Here is a 21,750-nt window from a genome sequence, read left to right on the forward strand (position 1 = left end):
GGGACCTCAGTTGTACAGTGTACTGTATGTTGCTATGGAACACGTCAGTTAAAAAGGCTTGGTCACTAAAATGTGTACGATTTCACTTTGTAACAGTGAGATTTTGTCTTCCTTAATTGCTTATTTCGGATATATTCAGTAGGATAGTGATGTGAATGTGAGATAAATTAGTATAGACCTAGAGCTAATTTGGTCTAGTGGGTTCTGTTATCAGCTGGGATAAATTCAGGCTATCTGTAAAACCTTCTTTAAGATAATATGATGTGTCATTCAGCCAGTTCAGGCTAATGTCACCCACAACAATCAGCTCAGCAATAACTCAACTGTTGACTGTTGCATCAATAGAACCTAGATCAGCAGATGGTGGTCTATAGACCCCTACCACAACCACTGAGGCTGACTCCAATTTAACCCTCAGTGCAATAAATGTAACATCTTGGCCTGGTGAGAGCGTCTATATACAAACTTGACAACATAAACATTCTAAATGAGCCAGAGTGTATTTCACGTTGCAGTGTTTGCTAATATCAATAGCTGATGTGGGCCCAAGCTGTTCCTATAGCAATGAAGTTCAACTGAAAAAGGTTTATATGAGTGAAGGTCATCAACGCCAAGAACTGAGTAGATAACTAGCACAATATTGTGTCATGAAGCTGAAGTGATCTTACATTCGAAAATAAGAGGGACAATGCCATTTGTTGTATCAGTGAGTAGGCCTATGAATAAGTAGGCCTACATTGCATCAGTAAGTAGGTCTACTCATAAGTATCAGTGAGTAGGCCTACTCATGAATAAGTAGGCCTACATTGCATCAGTAAGTAGGCCTACTCATAAGTATCATTGAGTAGACCTATTCATGAATAAGTAGGCCTAAATAGTCTGTACACCTCCAGCAGGTGGTATAATAATTGCAACCAAACGTGCACCATTGCATCAATGGGGAAATACGTGAGAAATGGCATTCTATCTTATAAAAGGCCTGACATACACCAAATTAATCAGAAAATATATTGTGTGTGCCCTTTAAATGTTTGTGAAGCCCAATTAGTGTACCCGCTTTGTGCTTGGTGGGGGAGTGGGTTATTGTGAGTACCAAGAAGTGTGTTGGAAGAACATCAAGGTATTTGGGCTCAGCCATGTGGCAGACAGCTGACCTCCGAGCCTCTCTAGGTCTGAATGTTGTTGGTGGCCTTTAATAAGTCACTCTTTCTCGTGACATAACAATCTGGTATTGCTGGGCGGCTAGGTGGTGTAGTGGGCAAGGCACTCGCCACCAATGTGGTGATGCTGGGTTCGCGTGTTCGAATCCAGCTCTCCACATTGTTTTTAGTTTAGCTGGTCGTCCGTACTAATACACATTGGCCGTATTACGGGGAGGGAAACTGAAGGGTGGGGATCGGGCGTTGTGGACAGCGACTCCTACAGGTCGGTTGGTGCGCCTGCGCAGTAGAATCAGGAAGTGTCGGGGGCAGCGTGAGCCTCCCACGCGTTACTCCTCGCCACTGAGAGATCGAGCTGCGCAGGTGAAAAGATGCGACTGCTGTTACCTCAAGTACCGGAGGGGACTTGTGCTATGTATGACTTAGTCCACATTGCAGCCGGCTTGTGGGAGGCAAGAAACAGCGTTCGTGACAGGGGAGGGTTGAATTGGATGATATGAAATTGGGATGGGAGAAAAATATAGAAAATGGGAGAAGAAGTGGATACAAAAAAAAAAAAAAAAACAATCTGGTATTGCTTATGAACACACACACACACACACACACGCACACATGCACACACACACACAAACACACTCTGTTATGACACAGCCTAGGGGAGACCCAGGCACTACATGAAAAGGTGTCTCTCCTCTCCCAAGCTCTCAAGGACCAACAGCAACATGGGTGTTGAAGCCCTTTAGAAGTTTTATTTGGATGTAGCTTTAGGGTGGGCTAAGCAACCTAAGATATCTACACAAACAAAAGAAACAGGAAGAACAATTCCTTAACCTAAACTCATAACTAAACAAAAACAGGAGGAAAGGGTTTTAACAAAAACGCTACCCACCCCTACAAAACCTGGGTTGTTATTATTCAGCAAATATAATTACAAACATTTCCCCATTAACATGCTGGCTGACAGGCTGGTTGGAAGTGGAGAGAGGAGAGCCCACAGGAGATAGGGGGAGGCCAGCCCTAAAACCACAGTCTAGATCCTGGAACCAGTCAGCTCCCTGGAAACCTACATGCTCACACAGTCCAACCATTCACTCAACCTATCAACCGAGCTGCAGCTCATCACACACAGTCACCACAAAAGGCTCACCAGTGGAGAGAGAGAGAAAGAGAGAGCGAGAGAGCTCCACGAACACAGGCACAAACACAGGTGTTCCTATGACATTGGGGTCGCAACAACACACACACACACACACACACACACACACACACACACACACACGCACGCACGCACACACACACACACACACACACACACACACACACACACACACACACACACACACACACACACACACACACACACACACACACATACACACACACACACACACACACACACACACACACACACACGCACAAACACACTCTGTTATGACACAGGCTAGGGGAGACCCAGGCACTACATGAAAATGTGTCTCTCCTCTCCCAAGCTCTCAAGGACCAACAGCAACCAACACACACACACACGCACGCACGCACGCACGCACGCACGCACGCATGCACGCACGCACGCACGCACGCACGCATGCACGCACGCACGCACGCACGCACGCACGCACGCACGCACGACACACACACACACACACACACACACACACACACACACACACACACACACACACACACACACACACACACACACACACACACACACACACACACACACACACACACACACACACACACACACACAACCTCAATATAGAATCAGCTTGTTTTTTTTTGATCAGCTTGTTTTTTGATGTGATAAACTAGCCTCCCAAGCCAGACAAATCTATCTTGAAGTGAAGCAGGATGATCATAGATTTATAATAATAAAACATTCTATTTACAAATGTATTTCACTTTACGTTTTTCTTAGTTTCAGTATGAATTATATATATATATTTCTTTTGAACACCTGACTATTATAATTCACAATTTATTGCACAAGACAAAGACCCCCATCCCTGCATGAAAACAAAACAAAATACTGTATATTTTGTTGCACTCTAGGTCATGTTCCATGTAGCCTGCTTCTGTATATGATTAACTAGCTTTAGCTGTTTTGACCACCAGAGCGCGCTTGTGAGTCCTTAATGACGCACATTAGAAGATAACCTTTATGACTAGGGCACATATCTATGAAAAACAGGATGCAATTAGAAAGCCCTTTAACCTATACTAGGTATACTGTCTACTGTCTGTTGAGGCAGGTAGGGACATTTGATCAACAAACATGAAACACCAGAGGTGATAAACAGCCCCTGTTATTTCAATCAGCACAAGATTTCGTTTTATAATCATATTATGCCACATTGATTGATTGATTGAAAAGTTTATTAACATATTGCAGAATGGGTACAGTACAGTACAGCTCAATACATACAATTGTTAAGGGGATGCAGACCAGAGAAAGACTTTCGTCTTGTTTACATCAGGGTCCCCCATTTTCAATTCATCATAACATATATGACATACATGACATACAGATAGACAGTACTGCTACATCTATACATTTATGACATATCAGATTTGCAAATACAGTACTGTTTGTGATACAAAAGTGTCCAGAAAAGGAGTGTATATACATTTGGCGTAGAAACTGTACATTGGAGGAGGTTGGTTGGGTGGGGTGGGGTTGGGTGGGTTGGGTGAGGGCTGTACATTGGAGGTGTGGGGGGGGGGGGTTGGGTAGGGGACACACACACATTTTACACTGTACATTGGAATATTGACAAAGCCTTACTTGGTCATTTACTGTACAACTAGGTTAGGACATTTGTAGGGGCCAGTTTCGAATTGCAGTCTCACGTAGGTGTTTTTTGAGAGTGTTTTTGAAGGTGGGTAGTGATTCACATTCCTTTACAGCTTTAGGCAGGGCGTTCCACATTGATGTGGCATAATTGCGAAACGTGTTTAGTCCCTTGTTTGAGCCGAATCTGGGTTTTACATGATTTGTGGAGCTCCCTCTGGTGTTGTGATCGTGGTATTCACTGACCTTTGGGAAGTATTTTGACATGTACATGGGTACCTTGGTCGCATAGTGTATCTTGTAGACCAGGCCCATTGCAAGTTGCTGTACTCTGTCGTCTACTCTAAGCCATCCTAGGTTGTCAAAGTGGGCAGGGGTGAGGTGGGTTCTAGGAGTCAGGTCAAGTAGTAGTCTGACTAGCTTGTTTTGAGATGTTTGTAATTTGTTTTTTAGTGCCTTTGAGGTGCTTTGGTACCATGAGGTGCAAGCATAGTCGTAGTACCCTTGAATGAGTGCTCCTGCTAGAGTCTTCAGGGTATTCTTGTTTACCAGAGAGGAGATCCGGTACAAGAATCGCGTTCGTTGGTTGACTTTTTTTATTACATTGGATGCCATTTTGTCACAGGAAAGATTAGCCTCTAGGATGGAACCCAGGTAGGTAATTTCATCTTTCCTTGTGATAATATTGTCACCCACTGTAACCGAGAAGCCGTCGGTCTTGCTGAGTTTGTTATTTGAACCGAAGAGAATGGACTCTGTTTTGCCCATGTGTAATGATAGTTTGTTGTCGGCGAGCCATATGCAGATTTTGCCTAGTTCCGAGCTGAGGGCTTTTTCAACCTGTAACTTGTACTTGTCAGAGACCAGCAGGGCTGAGTCGTCCGCAAACAGGAACAAGTTGCAGTCACAAGCTGACGACATGTCATTTGCATAAATTAGGAATAGTAGCGGTCCTAGTATGCTTCCTTGTGGAACACCACAGCTCACTGTGAGGGGGGGGGGATAGGGTACCGTTTACTTCCACCATCTGTTCCCTCCCCTCCAGGTAGGATTGTATCCAGCTCACTGATAAACTATCAAAACCAATTGCTTTTAGCTTGTCATTATCTACTGTGATTGCCTTATTAGTATGGGGTGAGTTGAGAGAGGAGTAGCCCTGCCTGCCTGAAGCCTGGCCGGCCGGCGTGGCCCAATAGTAAGCATAATATCTCAACTGGCCAGTAAGAGATTGTGTTTGCTTCCAAAGTGTGTTACAGTGGTGCAGTAACCTGGCTGTTTCTCCAGAAGGGGAGGGCAAAGAGTGTTCAGTGTAGCAGAGTAGTAACAGTGGTGCAGTAACCTGGCTGTTTCTCCAGAAGGGGAGGGCAAAGAGTGTTGAGTGTAGCAGAGTAGTAACAGTGGTGCAGTAACCTGGCTGTTTCTCCAGGAGGGGAGGGCAAAGAGTGTTCAGTGTAGCAGAGTAGTAACAGTGGTGCAGTAACCTGGCTGTTTCTCCCGAAGGGGAGGGCAAAGAGTGTTGAGTGTAGCAGAGTAGTAACAGTGGTGCAGTAACCTGGCTGTTTCTCCAGGAGGGGAGGGCAAAGAGTGTTCAGTGTAGCAGAGTAGTAACAGTGGTGCAGTAACCTGGCTGTTTCTCCAGAAGGGGAGGGCAAAGAGTGTTCAGTGTAGCAGAGTAGTAACAGTGGTGCAGTAACCTGGCTGTTTCTCCAGAAGGGGAGGGCAAAGAGTGTTCAGTGTAGCAGAGTAGTAACAGTGGTGCAGTAACCTGGCTGTTTCTCCAGAAGGGGAGGGCAAAGAGTGTTCAGTGTAGCAGAGTAGTAACAGTGGTGCAGTAACCTGGCTGTTTCTCCAGAAGGGGAGGGCAAAGAGTGTTCAGTGTAGCAGAGTAGTAACAGTGGTGCAGTAACCTGTTTCTCCAGAAGGGGAGGGCAAAGAGTGTTCAGTGTAGCAGAGTAGTAACAGTGGTGCAGTAACCTGGCTGTTTCTCCAGGAGGGGAGGGCAAAGAGTGTTCAGTGTAGCAGAGTAGTAACAGTGGTGCAGTAACCTGGCTGTTTCTCCAGGAGGGGAGGGCAAAGAGTGTTCAGTGTAGCAGAGTAGTAACAGTGGTGCAGTAACCTGGCTGTTTCTCCAGGAGGGGAGGGCAAAGAGTGTTCAGTGTAGCAGAGTAGTAACAGTGGTGCAGTAACCTGGCTGTTTCTCCAGAAGGGGAGGGCAAAGAGTGTTCAGTGTAGCAGAGTAGTAACAGTGGTGCAGTAACCTGGCTGTTTCTCCAGGAGGGGAGGGCAAAGAGTGTTCAGTGTAGCAGAGTAGTAACAGTGGTGCAGTAACCTGGCTGTTTCTCCAGAAGGGGAGGGCAAAGAGTGTTCAGTGTAGCAGAGTAGTAACAGTGGTGCAGTAACCTGGCTGTTTCTCCAGAAGGGGAGGGCAAAGAGTGTTCAGTGTAGCAGAGTAGTAACAGTGGTGCAGTAACCTGGCTGTTTCTCCAGGAGGGGAGGGCAAAGAGTGTTCAGTGTAGCAGAGTAGTAACAGTGGTGCAGTAACCTGGCTGTTTCTCCAGAAGGGGAGGGCAAAGAGTGTTCAGTGTAGCAGAGTAGTAACAGTGGTGCAGTAACCTGGCTGTTTCTCCAGGAGGGGAGGGCAAAGAGTGTTCAGTGTAGCAGAGTAGTAACAGTGGTGCAGTAACCTGGCTGTTTCTCCAGAAGGGGAGGGCAAAGAGTGTTCAGTGTAGCAGAGTAGTAACAGTGGTGCAGTAACCTGGCTGTTTCTCCAGGAGGGGAGGGCAAAGAGTGTTCAGTGTAGCAGAGTAGTAACAGTGGTGCAGTAACCTGGCTGTTTCTCCAGAAGGGGAGGGCAAAGAGTGTTCAGTGTAGCAGAGTAGTAACAGTGGTGCAGTAACCTGGCTGTTTCTCCAGGAGGGGAGGGCAAAGAGTGTTCAGTGTAGCAGAGTAGTAACAGTGGTGCAGTAACCTGGCTGTTTCTCCAGAAGGGGAGGGCAAAGAGTGTTCAGTGTAGCAGAGTAGTAACAGTGGTGCAGTAACCTGGCTGTTTCTCCAGGAGGGGAGGGCAAAGAGTGTTCAGTGTAGCAGAGTAGTAACAGTGGTGCAGTAACCTGGCTGTTTCTCCAGAAGGGGAGGGCAAAGAGTGTTCAGTGTAGCAGAGTAGTAACAGTGGTGCAGTAACCTGGCTGTTTCTCCAGAAGGGGAGGGCAAAGAGTGTTCAGTGTAGCAGAGTAGTAACAGTGGTGCAGTAACCTGTTTCTCCAGAAGGGGAGGGCAAAGAGTTTTCAGTGTAGCAGAGTAGTAACAGTGGTGCAGTAACCTGGCTGTTTCTCCAGGAGGGGAGGGCAAAGAGTGTTCAGTGTAGCAGAGTAGTAACAGTGGTGCAGTAACCTGGCTGTTTCTCCAGGAGGGGAGGGCAAAGAGTGTTCAGTGTAGCAGAGTAGTAACAGTGGTGCAGTAACCTGGCTGTTTCTCCAGGAGGGGAGGGCAAAGAGTGTTGAGTGTAGCAGAGTAGTAACAGTGGTGCAGTAACCTGGCTGTTTCTCCAGGAGGGGAGGGCAAAGAGTGTTCAGTGTAGCAGAGTAGTAACAGTGGTGCAGTAACCTGGCTGTTTCTCCAGGAGGGGAGGGCAAAGAGTGTTCAGTGTAGCAGAGTAGTAACAGTGGTGCAGTAACCTGGCTGTTTCTCCAGAAGGGGAGGGCAAAGAGTGTTCAGTGTAGCAGAGTAGTAACAGTGGTGCAGTAACCTGGCTGTTTCTCCAGGAGGGGAGGGCAAAGAGTGTTCAGTGTAGCAGAGTAGTAACAGTGGTGCAGTAACCTGGCTGTTTCTCCAGAAGGGGAGGGCAAAGAGTGTTCAGTGTAGCAGAGTAGTAACAGTGGTGCAGTAACCTGGCTGTTTCTCCAGAAGGGGAGGGCAAAGAGTGTTCAGTGTAGCAGAGTAGTAACAGTGGTGCAGTAACCTGGCTGTTTCTCCAGGAGGGGAGGGCAAAGAGTGTTCAGTGTAGCAGAGTAGTAACAGTGGTGCAGTAACCTGGCTGTTTCTCCAGAAGGGGAGGGCAAAGAGTGTTCAGTGTAGCAGAGTAGTAACAGTGGTGCAGTAACCTGGCTGTTTCTCCAGAAGGGGAGGGCAAAGAGTGTTCAGTGTAGTAGAGTAGTAAGCCTAACATCTCTTAGGTTCTTAATATATCTTGGTCAGGGAGGGGTTCCCTCTTTGGCTGACTGGTAGATGTTTTGCTTTTGACCCAGATATGACTGTATTTATCGAGCATCTGTAAGTAGTGCTGATCTGAGGCCAGATTGGCTCTTACATCATAATGAGGTCTATAGCTGGTTTCAAGGTGACAACAGTAACATTCTAAAAGGACCAACATTTATTTCCTGTTGCAATGTTTGCTAATGCAATTGTTGACGGGAAATACATTTGGGTCCAAACCTGTTCCCTAGCAACAGAATTCCAGTGAAACTGTCTATAGGTATGATCATGGGCACTGATCCTAGAAGTGTGATGAATTTGTTATGGCTCAGGTGATAATATATCATGTTTGTAATAACTCTGGTACAGTAATATAGCCTGGGAAGCTGTGGAAATCATTACATGGCATTTACAGGAGATTATGCTTTGCATGTACATTTCAATGGACGACAATGCAAGCCAGGCAGGCTTTTATCTCTATCATGCCTATGTTGGTTGTGAGGAGGAGAAGCTGACAGTTGTTGGTAAATAAAACATGAAACAAAGAGGAATCCATGAGAAGAATCTCAGAGTTTTGCTACTTTTAGGGTAGAACAAATATTGTATTTACCAGAATATAAGACCACCCTGATTATAAGACAAACCCCCCCCCCCTTTTCAGAGTGTAAGAAACACACAAAAAAACACTATCTTAAATCCAGGCCAATATGGTAGATCAGAAGGTAAAACCTCTTACTCTTTCCTCTTTCTTAGTGCAGAGTGCAATCGTTTGTTTTTTATGTAAGGAGTTCTTAAATTGTGCCTACTATGTAGGGTGTGCATTTATTTGTTTCCATAATGTATTGGGTATGCTGCATTGTGTTTTTCATTGAAAGGTTGGAGGGAGGAGTGGAGGGTGGGAGGGAAGGTGGAGGGTGGAGGGTGGGCAGAAGGGAGGATGGAAAGGTGGATGGGAGTTTTTTTTTTTATTACTTTCTTTTGTATTCTGTGTATTTTTACTGTATATGACTATATTCTATATTGTACTTATTCGCTTACTGTCTGTACTACAGATGGAAATTAGCTTCTTGCTAAATCTGGTGCACACCCATTTTCTTGTTTACCACAAATGATTCATGTACGTGCACACTGTCCTTTTCATAAACCAAATCAACTAAAACTAAACTTGTAGAAGAGAGGAGAGTGTGTTAAGGAAGTAGCTGGAGAGAGGTATTTGACCTCTCACACCACTGCACTGTTTCTCAGAGTTGTCATCTACAAAATAGAATCTCCAACACCAGTACCACAGCTGGCACCAGTAGACAGAGAGACTTCGGCTCAGCTTCTTCCCCCAGGCCATCAGAGTCTTGAACACTGAACTCTCCACACACAAGCACACATGAGCACACACACAACACACACCGTATACGCTCACACACTAGCAGTCAGGTCTTTTTATGCTTTTTGGGGGGTTTTGGTGATCAAATATTGAATATTGAACTATAATAATCAGTGCAGGAGCTCACTTATCCTTGAAAGACACTTTATCACTGACTTAAAAGGCCCATACATCTCCATAAATGTTCAGGGGGGAGGGAATAAGTGCTTACCCTACAGACCCCAAGAAGTGCTGTATATTCTGTATTGTTTAATATAAATGCATTTTTTATTCCAATCCCGATTTGTATTTGAGATTCCCAAATCCCATCGGACTTGACTTCTTCGTGTCCCTCAATGAGTGTAATACCAGCATTCAACTGTATGCGCCACAGCGGTTTCTATCATCATCATCATCACCACCCATGCTATGCATAAAATATATAGGTCCGCGGAGAGGCACGCTGAGGAGGCCGTGCAAACTGCAATGGAATATGGGGCATCTCTCTCTCTTTACCTAATATTTTTATTCTATCCTGACATTTTTTAGTTGGAAGGGCAGTCTATATGTGTAACGGTAAAAAAAAAAAAAAAAAAATATATATATATATATATATATATATATATATATATATATATATATATATATATATATATATATATATATCTATATATATATATATTTTATTTTTTTCAAAAAGGGCACTTTTTTATGAGGCTCAAAAAGGCAGGTGCTTATGCACCCCTTGTGCTCTATGTGTGCACGTGCCTGGTAGATTGTATAGTATAGCATTGTATAGTATTGTACATAAGACCCAGTGCCTCATCCGTAGCTAACAGTGTATTGCACTATTGCAGGACCTTAGCATGTCTTACCATGCTTTTTGTAAACTTTATGTACATTATACCTGTTATGTCTTATTCTTATTACTTGTATTATTGCACAAATGTCTTATTCTCATCCTATTCTTATTACTTGTATTATTGCACAATCGCTGCGGGCATGACTCCCCGCATATATGCTTGTATGCCGTGACAAATAAAACTCTTGACTTGACTTGAGATTGACAAGTGGTTGACGTGGAAACCAGGATGCCTGTGAAATTATTATGTCAAGAATTATATGTATTACAATGTGAACAGATAATCTTTTGCCACAGTGTCCCAGATACGTTTTATGACTTTAGGTTTGCTTGCTTCCCCTTATCTAAGGTGGATTCAGGGCCCTATGTTTGTGGACCTTGAAGAGATTCAGATAACCGTATCAAAGGTTATGACGTTGGTGCATACAAACATAAAGAAAAAGTAAGAAAGCATAATTCTACAAACAAGTACTTCAGGTTAAACAACTACTACAGTCAACATTTTTTATAGGAACAAAATAGGACAAAACAATTAATTGAAATATTTACAAGAATACAAAATTGCAATATATACATTTTTTACTCTTAAAGTGAGTTTGTGCAGGAGTATGCAAGGGGGGGGGGGGTTTAAAGAAGGTTCTACCACAATCTTGATTGATTGATTGATTGAAATTTTTATTAACAGATGGTACAATACAGTACAGCTCAATACACACAATTGTTAAGGGGATGCAGACCAGAGAAAGACTTTTGTCTTGTTTACATCAGGGTCCCCCATTTTCAATTCATCATAACATATATCATCATCATCATCATTTATTTATTCGTACATGGAATTACCACAGTCCAACAGTACATATTAATATATTATATATGACATACATGACATACAGATAGACAGATAGACAGTACTGTTACATCTAGACATTTATGACATACCAGATCTACAAGTGCAAAGAGTACAAAGAGTCTAAAAAGAGAGTATATACATTTGAGGGGGAAGAAACTGTACATTGGAGGAGGTTGGGTATAGGTGGGATGGAGGGGGGGGGGGGGGACTGTACATTGGAGGTGGTTGGGTGGGTGGGGTGGGGGTGGGGTTGGGTAGGCGGGGTGGGGGGGTGGGGGAAACTGTACATTGGAGGGGGTTGGGTTTGGACATTTACAGGGGCCAGTTTCGAATTGCAGTCTCCCGTAGGTGCTCTTTGAGAGTGGTTTTAAAGGTGGGTAGTGATTCACATTCCTTTACAGCTGTGGGTAGGGCGTTCCACATTGATGTGGCATAATTGCGAAACGTGTTTAGTCCCTTGTTTGAGCCGAATCTGGGTTTAACATGATTTGTGGAGCTCCCTCTGGTGTTGTGATCGTGGTATTCACTGACCTTTGGGAAGTATTTTGACAAGTCTTTATTAAAAAACACAGAGATACCTTAACCTTACCTCTAACACACATTACCAACCTCTCTTTGGATACATGTGTGTTTCCATCAGCCCTGAAGTCAGCCATCATTACTCCAATTTTTAAATCAGGTGAACGACAGGAAGTAATTAACTAGGCCTATAAGTATACTTCGAGCTATTTCTAAAGTAATTGAAAAAGTGGTTACAGATCAGTTGAATCTTCATATTAAAAAAGAAAAATTATTACATCCTATGCAATTTGGTTTTCGTAAGAATCATTCCACGGGAACTGCCTGTTGTTACTTCCTCGAGGTCGTCAAGGATAGGCTTGACAAAGGGGGAATAGCAGGAACAGTGTTTTTGGATCTACGGAAGGCATTTGACACCGTGAGCCACTCTGTTCTCCTCTCTATTAGCCAAATTCAAGCTCTCAGCGAACATACTAAATTGGCTGCAATCGTATCTGTCTGATCGCCCTCAATGCGTCAGGGTCAAAAATAAATTATCCCCTTTCCAAACTTGCAATATGGGGGTGCCCCAAGGATCAATTCTCGGCCCCCTCTTGTTCTCTATAAATATAAATGACCTCTCTACGGTCTGGGACGAAGTGGAACTATGATTTATGCTGACGACACAGTCATACTTACCCATGGAAAAAACCCTGCTGAAGTCGCTGCCAAATTATCCAATACTATGGACAGAGTAGCGGAGTGGCTCGATCAATCGCGCCTTACACTGAATACTTTTAAAAAACACATACAAAATGGCTCATGTTTTAAAGTTTAACATTCTGAATTTCCGCCATATTAGAAATTCTTTAACAACAGAGGCTGCTAAAATGTACCTAAATGCTATGATCCTGTCCTATATGAGATACTGCATGCCATGCTGGACGCAAGCCAATCAAACTACCTTAGATCCCTGTATGGACATGCTCTGAAGATATTGGACAGAAAATCTAGACAGCATCACCACTGTAATATTCTCCACAAATACAATTGACTAAGCTTTGATAATTTAATTATCTTCTCATACATTCGTCTAGTTCATAAAATAAATAATAATACTGCCCCTCCTCCATTGAAAAATGTTGTCCTATCGTGTTCTGAGCTGAGAACAAGGGCTTCAAGATCTGCATCAAGAGGTGACTGCAAGGTCCCTCTAATAAGAAACTCTGCTTCTGCCCAATCCGCCTTCTCCTTCAAGGCCATCAAAGAGTGGAACAGGCTTCCTTGTGACATAAAAAAGAATATAAACTATGATCACTTTTCCTCTGTCACAAAAGAATGGCTATTGAGTCACCAATGTTGCCAACACTAGGTGGTGCTGTCTGACTTCCTTGTGTTGAAGCATTAAATCACGCGCAGGAGTGTGTTATACTCATTAGATCACACCTAGGGGGGCAGCGGAGGGGCGTTAGACCCCCCTAGGCATGATCTAATGAGTATAACACACAACTTCAAGTGATTTAATGCTTTTATACAATGGCCCAATTCACCCAACCTTATTGCTATACAATAAACACACAGTAATTGAAGCATAATGGAGATTTATTCACAAAACCATCCACAGAGAAAGTAGATCCAATAGTAGATCCAATGGTCTGACCAAAAAAATAATAAATCGGCGGCCATTATTATTTTTTTTTCAAGTCCGCGATTTTTCTTTTGTTTCACAATGGGTCATGACAAACCAATTACATAATCCAACATATGTGTAACGAACTAACATATTCCAGTTGACTGTATCTTTTTTGGAGGATTCGTTCAAAATATATTCATACTTCCATTTGTCTATCTATGGCGGACTCATTCGAAAAAAGAAAAAAAAGTAATTCGGTTGTGGGAGGGATCTGGGGTCACGTGGAGTGTGTTATACGATATAACAACGTCTAACTTGACTGTTTCAGCCAATCAGAATCAAGATATTTGCATGCCATTGTATAAATATGATTACACAAGAGACTCAGTCACTTTTACTTTGCACTTTTGAACTTGTCTTGTATCTTAAGTGTCAAGAATAGATCATTATGTTTGGCACTGTGCTATGTGTATGTGCATGTTATGTTGCATTTCCATGTGTATGTATTTTCCACTCTTTATGCTGTATGTCCTGTGTATGTTGTCTGGCATTTTACATGTATATATATTTTTGAACTCTTGCACTGTTTGTATTTCATGTGTTTTGGAGAGACTACAGATGGAAATTAGCTTCTGCTAAATCTGGTGCAAACATATTTTCATGTAACAATGATTAATGTAAATGCACATTGTCTATAAAAAAAAGAAAAAAAATGTACATGGGTACCTTAGTGGTGTAGTGTATCTTGTAGACCAGGCCCATTGCAAGTTGCTGTATACTCTGCCGTCTACTCTAAGCCACCCTAGGTTGTCAAAGTGGGCAGGGGTGAGGTGGGTTCTAGGAGTAAGGTCAAGCAGTAGTCTAACCAGTTTGTTTTGCGATGTTTGTAATTTTGTTTTTAGCGCCTTTGAGGTGCTTTGGTACCATGAGGTGCAAGCATAGTCGTAGTACCCTTGAATGAGTGCTCCTGCCAGAGTCTTCAGGGTATTCTTGTTTACCAGAGAGGAGATCAGGTACAAGAATCTAGTTCGTTGGTTGACTTTTTTTTATTACATTGGATGCCATTTTGTCACAGGAAAGATTTGCCTCTAGGATGGAACCCAGGTATGTAATTTCATCTTTCCTTGTGACAATATTGTCACCCACTGTAACTGAGAAGCCGTCGGTCTTGCTGAGTTTGTTATTTGAACCGAAGAAAATGGACTCTGTTTTACCCAGGTGTAATGATAGTTTGTTATCAGCGAGCCAGGTGCAGATTCTGCCGAGTTCTGAGCTGAGGGATTTTTCAACCTGTAACTTGTTCTTGTCAGAGACCAGCAGGGCTGAGTCGTCCGCAAACAGGAACAAGTTGCAGTCACAAGCTGACGACATGTCATTTGCATAAATTAGGAACAGTAACGGTCCTAGTATGCGTCCTTGTGGAACACCACAGCTCACTCCAGGTAGGATTGCATCCAGCTCACTGATAGACTATCAAAACCAATTGCTTTTAGCTTGTCAATCAGAATGGAGTGATTGACAGTGTTGAAGGCCTTTTGTCCACCTCTTGTTTGATGTGGTCGTTCAAATAGAGAAGGCATGTGTCAGTGGAGTGGGATGTTCTGAAGCCAGATTGGAATTCGTAGATTCGATTTTTTTCCCACAAGATACTTTTCGACCTGTTCGTATACTATTTTTTCCATGACTTTCGAGATCATGTTAAACCCAGATTTGGCTCAAACAAGGGACTAAACACGTTTAGCAATTATGCCACATGAATGTGGAACGCCCTACCCACAGCTGTAAAGGAATGTGAATCACTACCCACCTTTAAAACCACTCTCAAAGAGCACCTACGGGAGACTGCAATTCAAAACAGGCCCCTGTAAATGTCCAAACCCAACCCCCTCCAATGTACAGTTTCCCCCACCCCCCCACCCCGCCTACCCAACCCCCCCCACCCCACCCACCCAACCACCTCCAATGTACAGTTCCCCCCCCCTCCACCCCACCTATACCCAACCTCCTCCAATGTAAGAATAGAAACAGGGCGGTAGTTGCCTGGGTCCAATTTGTTGCCCTTTTTGTGCAGGGGGGTTACTCTCACAATTTTGAAGTCTTTGGGTACGTGTCCCTGTTTTATGGAGAGGTTTATTATGTGTGTGATGACTGGGGTGATGGTGGCAAACCTATACCTGCATGCCTTAGGGCCCTGGAGGCTACAGGTCCTGGAGAGATGACAGCCAGGTTACAGCCAATCACCTCCTCAGTGAAATCAAGATATTTGAGCAACAACACATTTTAACAACACTTGCACATTGGGACATTTGATAGACTTTATTGTTCAAAAACCCACACCATCAACATTATGAGTCATCACCCTCAATGTGTGAAAATCATTTAAGAAAAATAGAACTTTACAGCTCTCATGGGCAGTACTTGGAAGGATGGGGTTAGGAGATGGATTTATTAATATGATCAAAGTACTATACACAGATCCGTCGGCCATGATTATAACAGGGAAATTCACCTCCCCAAACTTCCCTGTGTCGCGTTCGTCCAGACAGGGTTGTCCTCTTAGTCCCGGACTGTTTGCTCTATCTCTAGAACCTCTGGTACAGTATATAAGACAATCCCAATCCATAGAGCCGATCTCAATTAAGGGCACACAGCATAATATCAGTTTATATGCGGACGATGTAATAATGTTCATGCAAAACCCTACCACTTCACTACCTCATCTTCTCAAGGCAATAGATGATTTTGGCAATCGGGATTTAAGATAAACTGGCCAAAATCGGCCTTCCTTCCACTTAATGTGATTGCGAAGGCTACCTCACTCCCAGTAAATATACCAATGGCAGAACATTTTAGATGTCTTGGAGTTGAGATATTTCCCACAATTTGCCAAAAGGTGAAGTATAATTATACCGGATTCCTAGATAGGATCACAAACGACTTCGGCAGGTGGTCAAAACTAAAAAACTCAGTACAGGCCCGAGCATCAATAGTTAAGATGGATGTTTTGCCTAGAATCAACTTTTTCAGTTCAATGTTGCCATTACCCCCCCCCCCCCCCTGTTAGTTACTGGCAAAAATTACAATCCGCCGCATATACATTTATTTGGAACAATAAACCTCCACGAATAAAAAGATCCACTGCACAGAGAAATAAAGCCGACGGGGGTTTAGCATTCCCAGACTTCAGCTACTATTTTAAAGCGTTCTCTTTAAGACCACTGATCACCTGGTTTGATTCTCAAGCATCTGTATCCTGGAGACCATTAGAGGAGAACATAGTGGCACCACATAGACTGCAGGATATAGTATACACCAACTTATCAATTAAGCAATGCAACTTGAAATTTCGCCCTCTTATTACACATGTGATTCGGATATGGCGTGACACACAGAAGAAATGTACTAATCAACATAAATGGCATAGTCATTCCCCCCTATTTAATAACAATTCACTCCTTATTGCACAACAACCTATCAGATTTACCAAATGGGAAAAGAAGGGCATACATACATTGGGGGATGTTTTCAACGACCGGGGTTTTTGCAGCTTTAAAGATATATCTAACTAATTTAACCTCATCAAATCCATTTCTATCTACAATTAAGAGCAGCTTTAAGGGCTCATGGAGTTCCACAGATATCACAAATTATTTTATGGAAAGGAGACATCGAGAGGCTTCGTCTCTGATTTTTATCGTCACTTACTTACGTCCTCATATGAGGTCCTTCCTCTATAGACTTAGTCCGGAGGAAGGATATACCAAACTTGGAAATAGATTTTGATTGGGATGAAGTTTGGGCAAACGTACGGCTTTCATCACGCAACCCGGATCATCAACAGATTAATCTTAATTTTATTCATAGGACTTACTTAACTCCTAGACGTTTGTACCTAATGGGGCTTAAACAAGACTCTCTAAACGAGAAAAAATCGCTAAACGAACAATAATCACTATGCAACAACCATCAAATGCACACAGCACACACACCCACACGCACACACTCACTCAAACAAACAACACACTGCAGCACCCACTCTCCACACTTTAGATCACACAAACACACTTACACTTTATATTATTGATAAAGGATTTGCACTACAACTCGTACACCTACTGTGAATTGTACCTAAACTGCACCTCGTCCATTTGTGCCTTGCACTATATAGTATAGTATTGTATATTAGTACACTGCACAGTATTGTATATTGTATGGTAACTACGTCTACGAACATTGTACATATGTCTAAACTGAACACTGTGACCTCTTTTTTTACTTCTAAATTTTACTATGTTTTTATTTCATACTTATCTTGTCATGCACAGTCTCTGGAGCGCAACAGTAAGAAGCATTTTGTACAAAAGTATTCTGTACTTCTGTATGACAACTATTAAAGAAACTTGAACTTGAAACTTGAACTCTCGATGCTCCTTATGTTTAAACTGTGATATTGGTACATTTATGCATATGTATTGGGAATGCGCTCCGGTTAAGATATTCTGGGAAGAAGTAACCACGCAATTATCAGAATTTTTATTTCTGACCATACCTGTACTGCCTTCTGTATTGTTGTTGAATGATGTTTCTCAGTTACCAGCCTCCATACAGGTAAAGAGACTAATTTTGTCCGGTCTTACGGCTGTTAAAAAGCTGATAGCATCACGCTGGATTCAACCGGATAAAATGTGCCGGAAGGTATGGGTTCTTACCTATCTCGATGTGATTTATCTAGAGATATCTACCGCAAGAATTTTAGGTGTGAATGAAGCAATCTGGTTAGAGGTGGTGGAGAGGATAAAGGTTAGCATATGAATTTGTAATTCCTGGTGTTAAACGGAATAATGGATGGATTGTCCATGTGAGGGTTCGCCTACGCCTGGGGCCTATTCTTTAATCCCAGCCCAAGAGTGCTTCTGCGTTTTCCCTGATTGGCCGCGACAACGCCTAGCACGCCCCGCGGCAGAGCAGAGCAACAGAGCGGAGCGGCAGCGGCGCATAGGTTGCCGCGGCATTATGTAGCCGTAATCCCCCCTGTTTTAACATCAACGGTTAGCTCAACTCGTTCCTCAGCTTGCTGTGGAGCCTGCGGTGCATTGGTGACAAGTTCAAATCACTTCAATTATTATTATTATTATTATTTTTTTTTACGTTTAATTAATTTATCATCTCTCTATATAAACGTAACTAGCGTCTGTCTTTCTTTCGCCGGTTAAGTTTAGGCATTCTTTCGCAGGTTAAGTTTAGGCATTCTTTCGGAGTTGGTTAAGGTTAGAGTTTGTCTTAGAGCATGGCAATAGAATGCCTGTCTTTCTTTCGCCGGTTAAGTTTAGGCATTCTTTCGGAGTTGGTTAAGGTTAGGGTTAAGTTTAGGCATTCTTTCGGAGTTGGTTAAGGTTAGGGTTAAGTTTAGGCATTCTTTCGGAGTTGGTCTTTCTTTCGCCGGAGCAGCAGCCTATTTCCGCTCTGCCGCACACGCCGCGGTCACATGGGCGTCGTGGCCAATCAGAGAAACGCGAAGCACTCTTGGGCTGGGATTAATATAGACGCGTCCCTGGGACCTTCTCCTCTCCTCAAGAGCCCCCACCCTTGCATAAACTTTCCTCTCCTCCTCACCAGCCCCCACCTTTGGACAAGCTTTTACTTTTGGCTTTTGTATTGTCTCCCATGTGTTTTAACCTTGTGTTATCTCTAGTCTTGTTCCCTTTGTAATTGTTTTATTTGTCCCTTGTATGGTGTCTACTCTGTCTAGTGTTCTGTCTTTTCTTGTGTGGTTAGTTTGTTTGTTTCCCTGTTATTTCCCCAGAGTGTTTGGTCTTGTGTTCTCACCATGTGTGCCTCGTCGGTAATATTTAGCGTCCCATGTCTTAATTAGTCTCCCTATATCTGGTGTGTGTTCCCTACCCTTCAGTGTCGGTTCATTTTTGGAGTTCATGTTTCGGTTCCTTGTTGATGCTTGTGTTTGTTACTGTTGTGTTTCATGTCCACTGTTCCTGATTCTGTCGTGCTCCAGTTTAATAGTAAGTGTATTCTAGTGTTCCATGTTTTGTTGCTGCTCATCTTTGTTTTCACGTCAAAGTTCGTTTTTTGGTTAGTGTTTAATTGTAGTTCGTTTTGCAATCCTTTTCCTGCTAGCCTTCCTGAGTTTTTGTTCTTGCCCTTGGACATTCCTTTGTTTGTTGCTACTGCCTATTTTTGAAGTAAAGACATTTGTTGATGGGGAGCTCCAGTAGCTCACCGCGTACCTCGGACGCTATCTCGGCGTCGGGGACAACCGTGCGCGTCACGGATCTGGGGTACACGAGTTCGACTCCCGGACTCGCCGTATTTTCTCAGAGTGTCTTTCCCCCGATCTATACCCCATTCAACCTGTTTCTGTCGGTCATGCTTGACCAGAAAAAGCGATAAACGCTAAAAGAACCAGCTGACTGGTCAAAGTAAAAAAAAAAAAAAAAAGACATTTGTTGATATAATTCACCTCTGGCTCCACGTCTGCCTATCTGCCTGTTCTCCCCTTGTTCTGTTCCGCGATTGGGTCCTCAGACAACACTATCCTTAACAGTCCAAGAGGGGGTCCTGAGGGGGGGGGGGGGGGGGGAGAGCGAGCAAGAGCATATGTATTGTATTGTATTTATTATGGGTAAATCTTTTAATCTACATTTATTTTGATTTAAGTACTGGACTGTCATTATTGTTATTATTGTGTCAATCATAGTCCTGTGATTTATTGTGGATTTCTACTGTTTATGTATTGTGTGTCTGGTTTTATGTAAAAAAAAAAGGGTAAAAATAAATAGAAAACATTTGTTAAAAAAAAAAAAAAACTTTACCACTCTCTACTGGCAATGTTTTGTATTGTGATTGTCACTCCAATATTCCGGTTGTGTAGTAGGCCCTCAACACCACAGATATGAAACAGTAGCAGGCACGTGCACACATAGAGCCCAGGGGGTGCTTGAGCTGCCCTTTTGAGCCTCATAAAAAAGTGCCTTTTTTTTTTTTTTTTTTTTTTTTTTACCGTTACCCATATAGACTGCCCTTCCAACTGAAAAATGTCAGGATAGAATCAAAATAGTAGGTAAAGAGAGAGAGATGCCCCGTATTCCATTGCTGGTATTACACTCACTGAGGGACACGAAGAAGTCAAGTCCGATGGGATTTGGGAATCTCAAATACAAATCGGGATTGGAATAAAAAATGCATTTATATTAAACAATACAGAATATGCAGCACTTCTTGGGGTCTGTATAGCACTTATTCCCTCCCCCATGAACATTTATGGAGATGTATGGGCCTTTTAAGTCAGTGATAAAAGTGTCTTTCAAGGATAAGTGAGCTCCTGCACTGATTATTATAGTTCAATATTCAATATTTGATCACCAAAACCCCCCAAAAAGCATAAAAAGGGGGCCCCCCCCGCCCAAAAAGGGCAGCCAAAAATCTGGCTCGGGCGCTCGGTTTTGAGACACACAGGTATGGTGCCCTTTTCAGCCTTTGAGCACCTGCCCATCTAAAGTACTGTGCACGTCCCTGAACAGTAGGTATGACATGTCATAATGAACTGACATTCTGGGATAGAACCATATATGTCAGCCATGTTTCCTGGGTACAGTTCTAAACCTGCATGAATTGAAGCCAATGAGAAAATTAGCATACAGTACTTTTACTTTGACTATTTCTACATAATTTTCATTAATAACTGTCATAATGCATTGCATTAAGGTTTGTATATATCTAAGGTGTATATAATAATTGGAAATATATTATAGAAATAAATAAATGCATTTTGTGCCACACAAAACTTTTTTTCTATCTGTAATGTTTTTGGAATAGTTTTAAATATAAATTATTTTTGGAGCTAGAGATGAATTATAACTGGTTGAAGGGAAATATTTTCAATTGTATCTCCCAGCTGTATTTATTTAGCGGCACGGTGGTGTAGTGGTGGTTAACACTGTTGCCTCACAGCAACAAGGTCCAGGGTTCGATTCCCGCCTGGGGACCAGGTTTCCCCAGGCGCGAAATAAATTCTGAATGGCATTAACGTTAGTTGGATATGTTTAAGTTAGTGCTAATGTTGATAGCATTGAATAGCATCAACGCTGCTGGCTGGCTACAACGAATTATCACAAGCTGGCATCGTAAAATCTCAACACCAGCCATGGGAATACTATTTACTAAATTATGGAGGCTTTTTAATCGTCAAGGTAAGAGAGGATTTGTCATGATCAACTGAAGGCGTATGCTATGGAACAGTCTATGTGCTTGGCTACTTAGCTAGCTTATTTGGGTTTTCAGAAAAAAGCCTGCTAATCTCTACATGCTGATTAAGGGAGAGGTGGGCTATCGTGTTATCGGTTCAGGAAAAGATGCTTATAGGCTTGTAAAGACGGGAACGCAAGGGTGGC

The sequence above is a fragment of the Notolepis coatsorum genome (assembly GCF_963971535.1).
Source record: "Notolepis coatsorum genome assembly, chromosome: 1".
Taxonomy (NCBI): Eukaryota; Metazoa; Chordata; class Actinopteri; order Aulopiformes; family Paralepididae; genus Notolepis; species Notolepis coatsorum.